The following is a 14244-nucleotide window of genomic DNA, read 5'->3' on the forward strand; positions in this document are numbered from 1 at the left end:
ATTCTGCATTTCGTGTGTGCTGCATCTGCAGAACCTCTTGCCCTGCCTTTCAGTGTAACCATGGTGACCTGTCCCATAGTCCCCATTCACCAATCACTTCAATAACCTCCTCCTTTTATCCACAGGGTTTTCAGCTTCGGGTTCAAATTTATTTATCACATGTACATCAAAACATACAGTGACATGTGTCATTACCATTAACAACCAACACAAGCTGAGGATATGCTGGGGGCAGCCCGCAAGTGTCTCCAAACATTCCAGCACCAACGTAGCAATCCCACTATATTCATCAGAACAACATAAAAACAATCCTACTCCCTCCTTCCCACCCATTCAGCCAGAATCAGACAGTCCTGCTAACCCAGGATAGGCTGCCTCCGTCCTCCAGCCTCAAGCGAACGTGGATTTCCAAGTTGCAGGCCTTCAACTTCCCTAGTGATCTGGGAGAGTGACTGTCCTTAATGTGATGAAAGAAATCTTTTCTTGATTTCTTCCTAACTACCCTTGCAGAGAATAGTGAGATGTTCACTTCTGCGTGCATGCACTGTCAAGTGAGACTGGATTCTTCACCATAAAATAGTGAAAAGAAAAAGGAATTAGAGAAATTGATGCTCATGACATCAGGTTCCATCAAGGCCACCTCCAACCTGATGGCATGAACATCAATTTAGAGTCATAATCATAGAAAATTAGAGAACAGAAACAGGCCCTTCAGCCCAGTAGTCCATGCCAAACCACTTAAACTACCTACTCCCATTGACCATAGCCCTCCATACCCTACCCATCCATGTACCTATCCAAACCTCTTAAACATTGATTTCCACAACTTCTGGTAATTTTTCCCCTCCCCCTTCCCTCTTCTTCAATTCCCCATACTGACCTCTTCTCACTTTCCTATAACCTTCCCCGGTGTCCCTCCTCCTTCCCTTTCTTCCATGATCCACTCTTCTCTCCTATCAGATTCCTTCTTCTCCAGCCCTTTACCTTTCTCACTTATCACCTCCCAGCTTCTCACCTCATTCCACCTTCCCCACCCACCTGGCTTCACCTTGCACCATCTAGCTCGGGGGTCGGCAACCTGCGGCTCCCGAGCCATTTGTGGCTCTTTCACCTCTGTGCTGCGGCTCCCTGTGGCTTTGGGAAATAATTGGTCAGTATTTAATTAAAATGTATTTTATGTTAGTTTGTTAGCTTTTGAAATGTAATTCTAAATTTGAAGATTATGGTGATCTTGTACAATCTAAGTGTGGCGACACATTTCCTGGCACATCCGAAACGGCTCACAATTAGCCAGCATTCCGGCTAAGGGAGATAGCCTACGGGGGTTTGTGAGTACGCGTCTTTTGCAGCATCTGCGTCCATGGGGGCTGGGTTGAGGGAGGCTTAAAAGCAAGGCTGTTTAGTTCGAATAAAGCTATCTTTGAGAATAAAGCTACTGACACCGCTACAACGTGTTTTTATCGCTGGCTGTCCAGACGGAAGGTGCTGAAACGCTTTGTCGCATGTCTGGAAGAAGTGAAAACTTTCCTGGGCAGCAAAGGGCTGGAAAAGCTACACTTCATGGTAGACAAGACAGCGCACCTGAACACGCTGAACACAGCTCTTCAGGGGAAAGGACGCACAGCCCTGCACATGTTGGAGGATGTCTTGGCATTCGAGCGCAAGTTGACAGTGCTTGCCAGAGATTTACAGAAAGGCACTTTGTCTCACTTCTCCAATTTGAGAGAGTTCAAACAAGGTCACGACATGATAATTTCGGAGTATTTACATTCTGCAATCATCGCAATGCAAACATCGTTTGGGAAACGCTTCTGTGAGTTCAGAGAGGAAAAAAACACATTATCCTTCCCGGTCACTCCCTTAAGCATCGATCCTTCCCTACTGAATACGACTGCATTGGCAGGTGTGAGTCAACCTGATCTTGAGATGGAACTGGCCGACATAGCCGACAAAGACATATGGGTGTCCAAGTTTAGACGCTTGACAGCAGACCTTGAAGATGTTGCCCGTCAGAAGGCCGTTCTTGCTCAGAATCACAAATGGAGTGATATTGAAAACCTTCCAAAACCGGACAAACTTGTGTTCGAAACATGGAATGCTATGCCCGACATTTATGTAAACATGAAAAAGTATGCGCTTGGAGTCCTGTCGATCTTTGGATCCACATATGTATGTGAGCAGGTGTTCTCCAACATGAACTTTATTAAAAACAAACATCGCGCACGCCTCACAGATGATAGCTTGCGATCCTGTGTAAAGATGAAGGTGACGTCATACAGCCCTGATGTGCAGACGCTGTGCGCTGAGGTCCAGGAGCAGAAATCCCATTAACCAAGTATGATAAATATTTTAATTGCCTATTATTTTATGTATATTCATATTTTTTCATTGTTCAGTGAAATAGTCCTTTTATTTTTCAGGCTGACAGCTGGCTGATGTTATTTTTGGTTTGCTGCTGGCGGAAAATTTAAGTTCGGCGTTTTTCATAAATACAAGAAGGACTCAAATAGACATTGAGTATTTTACTTAAAAGTAACTTTCAACCCAACGTCTTTTTTTCGGAGTTCAAAATGTTTTTGTTGCATGCAGAAATGTAATTTCGTTTTCTCTGCAGGAGTTCATCAATTTCATAAATGCAACACATTATAGTTTGTTTATACATAGCATAAAGGCAAAAAAAACGTTGTATGCAGTGTTATTTCATTTTAAATGTCAAACGGGTTTTGCGGCTCCCAGTGTTTTCTTTTCTGTGGGAAACGGGTCCAAGTGGCTCTTTCAGTGGTAAAGGTTGCTGACCCCTGATCTAGCTTGTTCTCTTGACCCTCCCCCTCCTTCTTATTCTGGCATCCTCCCCTTGCCATTCTAGTCCTGATGAAGGTTCATGCCCTGAAACATTGCTTGTTTATTCTTTTCTATAGATTCTGACTGACCTGTTGAGTTCTGAGAGTATTTTGTGCGAGTTGCAAAGTGTTATTCATTCTGCTACCAAAGGTCAGTGCCGTAGACTTGAATGGTTCATACAGTGTCTATAAAAAGTACTCATCCCGCCCCCCCCCCCCCGTAAGTTTTCACATTTTACTGTTTTACAACATTGAATCATAGTGGATTTAATTTGACTTTTTATGACACTGAGCAACAGAAAAATAGTCTTTCTTGTCAAAGTGAAAACAGATCTCTACCAGTGATCTAAATCAATTTCAGATTTAAAACACAAAATAATAGATTACATAAGTATTCACCCCCTTTAATACGACACACCAAATCATCACTGCTGCAGCCAGTTGGTTTTAGAAGTCACTTAATTCATTAAATGGAGATCTCTAGTGTACAGTCAAGGTGTTTAATTGATTGTAGTAAAAATACACCTGTTTCTGTAAGGTCCAACTGCTGGTGAGTCTGTATCCAGGCAATAACTACAGCATGAAGACAAAAGAACATTCCAAGCAACTCCACGAACAGGTCATTGAAAAACGCAAGTCAGGAGATGGATGAAAGAAAATTTCCAAGTCACTGTATATCCCTTGGAGTGCAGATAAGTCAATCATCAAGAAATGGCACAGCTGTAAATCTGCCTAGAGCAGGCCATCCTCGAAAACTGACTGACTGTACAAGAAGAGGACTAGTGAAGGAAGCCACCAAAAGACCTATGACAACTCTGGAGGAATTACAAGCTACAGTGGCTGAGATGTGAGAGACTGTGCATACAACAAACGTTGCCCCATTGCTTCACCATCTGCACCTTTATGGGAGTATGGCAAAGAGAAAGCCACTGCTGGAAAAGAAACTCAGATGAAATCTCAGCTAGAGTTTGCCAGAAGGCATGTGGGAGACACAGCTGGAAGAAATTTCTGTGGTCTGATGAAACTGAGCTTTTTGGCCATCAGACTAAACACTATGTTTGGTGCACGCCAAACACAGCACTTCATCAAAAACACACCATCTCTACTGTGAAGCATGGTGGTGGTTGCTTCATGCTGTGGGAATGCTTCACTGCAGCAGACTCTGGAAGGTTTGTGAAGGTAGAGGGTAAAATGAATGCAGAAAAATACAGGGAAAACCTGGAGGAAAACCTGATGCAGTCTGCAAGAGTACTACGACTTGGGAGATTTGTTTTCAAGCAAGGCAATGTCCCCCAAGAATAAGGCCAAAGCTACACAGGAATGGCTTAAAAACAACAAAGTTAATGTCCTGGAGTGGCCAAGTCAGAGTCCAGACTTCAATCCAATCAAGAATTTGTGGCTGGACTTGAAAAAGGCTGTTGACTCATGATCCCCATGCAATCTGACAGATTGAGCATTTTTGTAAAGAAGACTGGGGAAGAATTGCAGTGTCCAAAGCTGATAGAGACCAATCCACACAGACTCAAGGCTGTAATTACTGCCAAAGTTGCATCTACTAAATACTGACTTGAAGGGGGTGGGTAATTGTGCAATCAATTATTTTGTGTTTAATAATTTTAATAAATTTAGTCCAATATGTAGAAATTTGTTTTCACTTTGATACAACAAAAGTCTTTCCTGTCGATCAGTGTCAAAAAAGCCAAATTAAATCCACTGTGATTCAATGTTGTAAAATAATAAAATTTTAAAACTTCCAGGGGGTGTGAATATTTTTTATAGGCTCTGGATTTTGAAAATGGAATATAACTCACAAACTCACAGATTCATGAATGTGATTGAGGGGAGGAAATGTTTAGAGTAAAGGGAAATAGGATTAGTGTAGATAGAGATCTTGTTTAGCATGAGTGAGTCGGGCTGAAGGGCCTCTTACTGTGGTATATTACTCCATAAGTATGACATTAGAGAGGTCACTATGAATCCATTGCCAAAGCAGCAAGTCACAATCACAAAAAATCTGCAGATGCTGAAGATCCAAGTGATACACAAAATGCTGTAGGAAATCAACAGGTCAGGCAGCATCTATGGAAAAGAGTAAACAATCAATATTTTGGACCAAGTCCCTTCATTGGGACTAGAAAAAAAGATGAGAAGTCAGAGCAAGAAGTTGGGAGGAGGGAAGGAAGAAGTACAAGGGGGTAGGTGATAGGTGAAACTAGAGGAAGAGTGATGTAAAGAGCTGGGAATTTGATTGGTAAAGGAGATAAAGGGCTGGTGAAGGGGCAATCTGATTGGAGCGGGTAGAAGGCTATGGAAGAAAGAGAAGGGGGATAGTGGAAGACACAATCAACTTGAGTTGTGAACTGCACCATTGAGGTTCTAGTTGACAATCAAAAATTCAAAAAGTTCAAAGTAAATTTATTATAAACCCTAAGATTAATTTTCTTCTGTATGTTCACAGTAAATACAAAGGAACACAATAGAATCATTGTAAAAACACACACAATAAAGGCAGGGAAACAACCAATTTGTAGAAGACAACAAACTGCAAATATAAAAAGAGAAATAATAATAAATAAATAAGCAATAAATATTGAGAACATGAGATGAAGAGGCTTTGAAAGTGAATCTATTGGTTGTGGGAACAGTTCAGTGTTGGGGGTGAGTGAAATTATCCCCTCTGGTTCACAAGCCTAATGGTTGAGGGGTAATAACTGTTCCTGAACCTGGTGGTGTGGGTCCTGAGGCTCCCGTACCTCATACAATCAAGAATACGCTCAGTGTTCATTTTACAGAGAGACATTAAACAACCTTCCATCAACTCTCTCGTGGCATGTCAGTTATTTCAGGAATACATGTATTTTATAATTCTGTTGGTTCCTCAACTAATACCCAAAAGGTCTGAAGTTCTTCAAAAGATATGTAGGAAGCATCATCAATATTTAGTGCACTGCTGTATCACACACTGAGATAGGCATCTGGTGAGGCTGCACAACATAACTTCAGGTGAAATTACTGTTGTGAGACTTTAAATTGCCATCTTTACAAACAGCAATAATGAGGCCCCCTCCATGAGTTAACTCTGCAGAGTATGGACACAAATATCTCTTCCAAACATTTCTCTTTTCCTAAGTTCTCACATTCTCCATTCACATCCTCAGGGCTCTCAGAAATATCTGTGGTGATGAATTTTATCTGTTCTTTGCATTGATTAGAGTCATAGATTCATAGTGCAGCACAGGTATAGCCCCTTTGGCCCATCTAGTCCATGCCATTTAAACTGCCTACTCCCATCAACCTGCACGAAGACCATAATTCACCATACCCCTATTCTTCATGTACCCCCTGAGTGAAGAAATTTCCCCTCATGCGCTATTAAACCTCTAACCTTTCACCCTTAAGCCATAACCTTTGGTTCTAGTCCCACCCAACTTCAGTGGAAACAACACACACAAAATGCTGGTGGAACACAGCAGGCCAGGCAGCATCTATAAGGAGAAGCACTGTCACCGATTCAGGTCAAGACCCTTCTTCAGGTGGTCCACCAGCATCTTGTGTGTGTGTTATTTGGATTTCCAGCATCTGCAGATTCCCTCGTGTTTGCTCAGTGGAAACAACCTGCTTGCATTTACCCTGTCAATACCCCTCATCATTTTGTGTCCTTTGGCTTTGACTCAGTCATGAACATAAAGGCCCTTCAGCCCACTAGCAGACTAATCCCATTTATAAACAATTTGTCCTCAGTTTTATGTGCTTGGTAATTCAAATTCAAAGTAAATGTATTATCTAAAGGAGGAAAGGGTTATTTATTGATTTATTTTTCACAGGAGAATTTACAATGACAAATTAACCTACTAACTGGTACACCTTGGGACTGTGGCAGGAAACCAGAACACCCAGAAGAAACACACTCACAGGTACAGAATACAAACTCCTCACTGAGGACACCGGAGTTGAACTCGGAATGCTGACACCCCGAGCTGCAATAGGATAGTGCTAACCGCTACATGACTGTGGTGCCCCCTATCATGGAGAAGGTTTATATTATTATGGCCCAAGGGTCGGCACTGTGCTGTACTGTATATTGTTCTATATTCAATAGGCCAGGAGCGGAGACATGTATAACATCAATTACTGTGGATCTACAGTTGAGTGCCCCAGACTGTGATTTTGCTTATAAAAAGGCCAGAGAACTTTAACATGGAATTCCTACGAAGTGAGAGGCAGCAAGCTCAGGGTGTGGATGCGGTCGGGAAGGAGGGTCAATAGTGCCCAACCCTGGTTCACCCACAATGTGAAGCTGATTCCTACCTTCAGACAGATGGATGTAAGGACAGTTCTGGTCTGTGTAGGAGGAAAGGGTTAGATTGATCATGGATCTCTTCCAAGGATGCCTACTCTGAAGAAGCTTAAATCTTTCCTTTGACAAGGAGTACAGTGAGATACTCTCTCACTGCTCCCCATCTGTGATCTCTGCTGTCATCGGCCTCTTCAACCTTGTGCTCACCCAGCCTCACTACCACAGCCACATGTCCTTCCTGGGGAACTTGCACATCCTGTTTCACATGGCTTCCAGCTCCATCTTCAGGCCTTCCAGTTTTGACCCACCGAGGATCCCAGGTTTCTGCGTTCATTTGACATCTTTTCCTGCATCATCTTCTCACCAGCCTATCATCGACCCCTAGAGCCTCTCCTCCTTCCCTTTCTCCCTGTCATTTCCTGTCCAATTCCTTCTTCTCCAGCCCTTTGCCTTTTCCACCTATCACCTCCCAGCTTATTACTTCATCCCCCACCCCACTCACCTGGCTTCACCAATAACCTTCATGTTTTTTCTCTTACCCCTCCCCTCACTTTTTTATTCTGCTAACATCCCCCTTCCTTCTCAGTCCTGATGAAGGGTCTCGGTTGGATACGTCAACTGTTTATTCATTTCTATAGATGCTGCCTGACCTGCTGAGTTCCTCCAGCGTTTTGTGTGTGTTGCCCCACAGAATCGCTTGCTTTTATTATTTCAGAGTGGGTGCTGTGAGTTCAGAAACACTGGAATTGTCATGGTAAGTCACTCAAACAAAGAGCAGGGATCATGAAAGGAGGAGAAAGCACCTGCAGCAGGTGCAAAACGAACACATGTAATTTACATTAGTGGATTAGCACACAGCAGATAACAGACAGATAATAAGAACACAAACCAAGACAAACATTAAACTCACAAATCAAAAAAGAGCCAGGAGCTTGGATATTTCAAAAGGGCATCTCAGTTCTGGAAGGAAACCATATGGGAAAGTGGTTGAGACTGAAAGCACAGACATCAACAAGGTCCAGCAACACGTTGCTGGCACAGGGTTGACTAAGTTCTGATGGATCCTGGGAACAGGATGAATTAGAATACAGTTTTAATTAAGGTTAATATTAAAAGCAAAGTTCCCTAAGTTTTCATAGCTGGGAGCGGGGTGAGTAGAGGGGATAAGCTCCCATTACCTATGAAATGGTCCCAATGGTGTGCATCTCAAATAAACCTGACAACCTGGTCCAGCTCCTGGACTTCACATGTGACTTAGCTCTAAGCCCAGCAGAACCATTTCTACTGACAAGAGAAGGGACAAAGGTGAGTTACTGGCATCTTAAAACCATTCACTCCGGGTAGATGGGGCTTGTGATCTGGAAGGAAGACTCTGATCTCAAACCTTTGCTGTCTTCCAGCTATACCCACTCATGGGAAGGTTTCGGGAGTAAATCTGGAGCTAGACTCCCTAAGGCAGTCCTACATTGAGTTCAATGCTGACTGGCAACTCCTGAGACGCCACTGGTTCCAAACATTATTGGTCTCTGCCTTTCCATTGGGTTCATCAGCTACGTGGAGAGGGGCAGCGGGCTGCACGGGCAACAACTTGCTCTCTGTTGTACTGCCCTGGCCTGTGGAACATCCATGGTCAACCCAACCAACAGAAAGCCACAAGTTATCACCTGAAGGATAGGGGCACTGCTGGGATGAGCATCTGCAGTCTTGTTTCCGGGGATAGTGAATTAAAACCTCGAGGGAACAGATTTAACGTGAGAGGATAAGGGACCAGAGAGTGCTTTCTTCACACAGAGTCAGGTGCTGACAGTTTTTAATGATGTGCTGCTTTCTAGGGGCACTACCAATTAAAAGTGTCCTTGATGTCAGTTTCACAGAGAACATTTTATTTAAGTTGCAGGTTTAAACTCACTAGCTGTGAAATCCTACAAGTTCCACCTTACTGTCATCTGACTGTGTGTGTGTATACACAGACAAACGAAACAATGTTCTGTTTTGATCACGCTGCACCCACAGAACATATATCACACAATCACAGACAGTACCTAAACCAAAATGTTATCATTAATAAATAATTCAAAATGCATGTAGTGCGCAGCACAGGTAAACAGTAAACAGTCCAGTAAACGCCTCACTGTCCTAGTGACAACAGATCAGTTTTCTGAGCCATTTAATTACTAATTTGCTTTGGATGGATCGGGCTCATCAGCCATGATTGACAGCTCACCTTGGAGAGGGAAAGCTCTGACCTCGAACCTCCACTGCCTTGTGGCTGTACCCATTCATGGGGGAGTACACCCAGAGGAAAGATCCAGAACTGAGTCCCTAAAACAGTCCTACACAGACGGGGAGCCTGCTGCACGGGCAACAGGTTGCTTTCTTCTCCATATCGTACTGCCCCAGCTTGTGTACCAGCTTGCATATCAACTTTGACAGCTAGGTCGCAACACCAATTGTTGATCCTAATCAACGGAAGGCATTGAACTTTAATTTCCTAATTGTGATTACTAATTTAATCGGTTTGGCACACCATTGTGGGTTGAAGGGCTGTTCCTGGGCCGTACTGTTCAATGTTCTATGTCCTTGATGCCGCCTGACCTCCTGAGTATTCACGTCACCGAGCTTGTTTCAGCTGGTGTTAGACACCTTTCAGATGCACATAGACCCTTCCTCGAAACTGGTTTAAAATGTTCACACATTATCTGGTCCAGGCTGTCTACTGAACAAGGCCAATCTGTACACAGTCTTAGTCAAAATCAGAGAGCCTGGTTTCTCAGTTATCAGGGAGGTTGTTCCAAAATCAAGGTTCAAGATTGTTTAATGTCATTTCCAGCACGCAAGTGTAAAGGAGATTGAAAAAATTGTTACTCTGGATCAGATGCAGCACAAAAAAATACACAATAAGATAAAGAACACGGTAATAAAAAACAAAATAAATAAAAATATGTAAGACAGCTTATATACAGTACATAGAATGTTTTCTTTCTTGGTTATCTGACACGTCGTTCCATGCTAGAAAGGCTGTGAATTCCTGGCAATAATAACACTCACTGTTTCCTGTGCAACCCTCAGTATTTACAATATCTGCCTCCACCATACATTAGCTTGAAAAATCTCCACATTCATCGTTGTTTTGACATTTTTATGACACACAATCAGTATCAGCAGCATTCGTGTAGAGACCTAATTTCAGAGGAACAAATGGCTGTTAATCGAGGTGCATTATCATTCTTTGTCACTGTGATAAATGATTGGTTCATTGGGTTTTGTGTAAGCCCGCCGTTATATTAGAACATGCCCTTCCTCACAGTCTGCTTCCTTTGGCTTGCACTCAAGCTGATGTGACAATAGTGTTTATTTTTGGTCTAACCTTCCCTTTAGCTCAAAACCTTTACACAACTTCAACTAGACAAAAAAAAAGAATAAGTTAATAGTTGATTCATGCCAGCTGATAAAAGCCTCATTTTTCTCCAGTGCCACTCTAGTGAACATCATGTCTTTGCAAATCTTAAGTATTTTTAAAAATTAAAGATCAGCTTTATTCTTCACATGCACATTGTAATATCAAAACATACAGTGAAGTCACAGAATCACTTTCATTTTAATTCTACACAAGCTCTCAGTTCTTCCTTCCATCAGTCTCTTAAATTTTAAAAAGATGCTCTCTTCTTGTTGCTGCCACCAGGAAGAAGGTACAGGAGTCTTAGGGCTCACACCACCAGGTTCAGGAACAGTTATTACCCCTCAACCATCAGGCTCTTGAACCAAATGGGATCATTTCATTCAGCTTCACTTGCCCCGTCATTGAAATGTTCCCACAATATCTGGACTCACTTTCCAAGGCTCTTCATCTCATGTTCTCGATATTTATTGCTTATTTATTTATTATTCTTATTTCCTTTTTTTGTACTTACACAGTTTGTTGTCTTCTGCACTTTGGTTGAACACCAAGTTGGGCAGTCTTTCACTGATTTTGTAATGGTTATTACTCAGTAGGTTTATTGAATATTCCCACGAGAAAATGAATCTTAGGGTCCTATCGAAGGGTTTCGGCCCGAGATGTCGACTGTACTTTTTCCACAGATTCTGCCTGGCTTGCTGAGTTCCTCCAGCATTTTGCTCGGATTTCCAGCATCTGCAGATTTTCTCTTGCTCAGTGATGTATATGGTGACATAAATGTATTTTGAGAATAAATTCACTTTGAGCTTTGAAGATAATTGGCTGATTGTTTTTTTTAACTATGCTCCTAAACTGTGGAATTCAATACCGAAAACTGTAAGGGGTACACACTCATCTGAAACTTCTAAACACCAGTTCACATCCTATTTATTTAACCTGGCTTTTATCTAACATCCTTCATCTTTTATTTTCATGTTTGCACTTTATCCCATTGTAAAGCACTTTCAACAACATCATTTGTCTGAAAAGTGCTCTATAAATAAGTTATTATTATTACATATGTTCTTTGCATGAAATCAAATAAGCTAAATTGTGCTGGGCAGCCTTCAAGTGTCATCACATTTCCAACATCAACATAACACACCCACAGCTCACTAACCCTAACTGGATGTCTTTAGAATGAGGGAGGAAATGTACGTGATCACAGGGAGAACATACAAACTCCTTACGTTCAGTGGTGGGAATTGAACCCCCCCCAACATTGGTGAGCTAAAGTGATTTGCTACCCACTACACTAGTGTGCCACCTAGACTTGAATATAAGCATAGACAGGCTTGAATTTGAAGGCAAAAAGATGATGATCTGTAAATGTGAAGAGACATCATATACTTGATCTTCCATTCTCCAGCTAAAAGGTGAATCATTCCAAAACTGTCTCAGTAAAACACTGGAGGAGAAATGGGTCATTTGGCACCTCAGACATTGCACCAACTAATCTGAACTTTTGTCCCTTGCCCCTGATGTGTTCACTCACTAATGTATCAGTTTCAACTGAGAACTACACAGAACATAGAGCATAGAGTACAACTGTACAGCACAGTATGCACCCTTTGGCCCACAATATTGTACTCATGATCTTCAAAGGATGATGTCTCGAGAAGGTGGCATCTATCATTAAGGACCCTCTCCATCCAGGACATATCCTTTTCTAATTACTGCCATCAGGGAGGAGGTACAAGAGCCTGAAGACACACTCAACATTCTAGGAACAGCTTCTTCTTCTCCACCTTCAGATTTCTAAATGGCCCAGGAACCCTATGTCACTACTTTGCTACTATTTATTTACTTATTTATTTATCTATCTGTCTATCTATTTATTGTAGAGACAAGATTTTTAACAAATTTCATGACATACAATACAGCACAAAAATCTTATGCCTATATATAGTCAGGGTGCCTAAGAATTTTACACAGTACTGTAGTAATTTTATGTATTGTGCTGTACTGCTACTGCAGAAAAAAGAGCAAATTTTGTGAGATATATGAGTGATGATAAACCTGATTCTGACATGCATCTCTATTGTGGAGTGAGAGTGGGAAGGGGGCAGGGAGAGGAGAGGGAGCAGGAAGCACCAGAGAGACATTTTGTAATGATCAATAGACTAATTGTTTGGAATCAAACAACCTTGCCTGGTGTCTCAGTGCTGGATCTGTCTGCACACGTGATGATCCCTGCCCTTGGCACTCCTCTGCCACCTGTCCCGCAGCTCTCCATCCTCGCCATTCACAGCGTCCTTTGCTACCCCTCGCTCTCTGTTCCAGGCACACACCACTCTCAGTGTAAACACCTAAATCCTCCTCCATTGTAAAGGTAAAATAAAGACTGGCTTTATTTGTCACAGGTACAATGAAACATACAGTGTAATATGTCGTTTGCATCAAAGACCAACATAGTCAAGGATGTGCTCAGAGCAACATGCAAGTGTCACCTCACTTTCGCTGCCAGGTATGCCCACAGCTTACTAACCCTGGCCTACAAGTCTTTGGAATGTGGGAAGAAACCAGGGCATCCGGAGGAAACCCATGCAGTTATGGGGAAATGTATAAACTCCTTATAGATTGTGGTGGGAATTGAATCCAGATTTCTGGTGCTGAAGAACATTGTGCTAACTGCTATTCTCCCTTGCAGCCACCTCTGGTATTGCCTATGACCACCCTGGGAAGAAGGTACTGGCTGTCAACTCTTACCTATCGTTCATTTGTTCTGTGCCGTGTCACATGACATGGGCGATAATTGCCTTATTCATGAGCATGACTGTTCATTCCAGACTCATCACCTGCAGCCTATTCTCATTCCATCCATCGTCCTCGTTCACTCATTGAACCAGCCGGCCCGAACCAGTTACTCCTAACTTTCACTCCCCCTGTCTAAAGTTGACCTTCTTGCCTGTTGTGTTGAGTATCTGTTTATTCGTAGCTTGTTATTTTGCCGTCTATTATTAAGATTATCATTTACTATTGAATCATCTACACTGCTCTGCTTTTAGGTGAAGCCTCCTCTACATTTCCTGACAGACCATAGTCTAGATATTTTCCCTGGAGTCAATCACTAATGCAACCACTTTTGAGTTGCTAATGGCCAATACCAGAGCGGGGTGGGGGGATAATTTTAAGGTGACTGCTGGCAGGTATAAAGGTAATGTCAGAGGTCAGTTATTTATCCAGAGAGTGCTGAGTGTCTGAAACACTCTGCCAGGGGTGGTGATAGAGGCAGATGCATTAGGGGCATTTAAGAAACTCTTAGATAAACAGATGGATGATAGAAAAATGAAGAGGTGTGTGGGAGGGAAGAACTAGATTTATCTTGGAGCAGGTTAAAAGTTCAGCACGATGTCTTGAGCCAAAGTGCCTATACTGTAGTGTAATGTTCTACTTTCTGTGAGCTGTGCTTCGAATGCCTCACTGCCCATGTCAAGACAGCACTCCCTCAGTACCGCAGGCACACAGTCAGAGCGGTAATCCCTACACAGCCAGCACCTTCTGATCCAGAGACAGGGGGGCTTCCTAATGAGACACAATTATTCTAAAAGCCAGGCAGCACAGGTTGCAGAATTGAACCAGTTACAGAAGAGGAGTTTAACACCCACGCTTACATTCAGATGACTGATTCCATCCTCCTCATCAGTAACTTGGCTCTATTTATAACCATC

The 14244-nt window shown here is 42.5% G+C and overlaps 1 protein-coding gene across 3 annotated transcripts in view; it reads right to left on the bottom strand.

Moving 5' to 3' along the window:
• fgf13a (fibroblast growth factor 13a) overlaps window positions 1–14244 on the bottom strand; it is a 516601-nt gene that overhangs the window by 462703 nt on the left and 39654 nt on the right. The gene's annotated exons all lie outside the window — the stretch shown is intronic.

Source organism: Hypanus sabinus, chromosome 8 (assembly GCF_030144855.1).
Source record: "Hypanus sabinus isolate sHypSab1 chromosome 8, sHypSab1.hap1, whole genome shotgun sequence".
Lineage (NCBI taxonomy): Eukaryota > Metazoa > Chordata > Chondrichthyes > Myliobatiformes > Dasyatidae > Hypanus > Hypanus sabinus.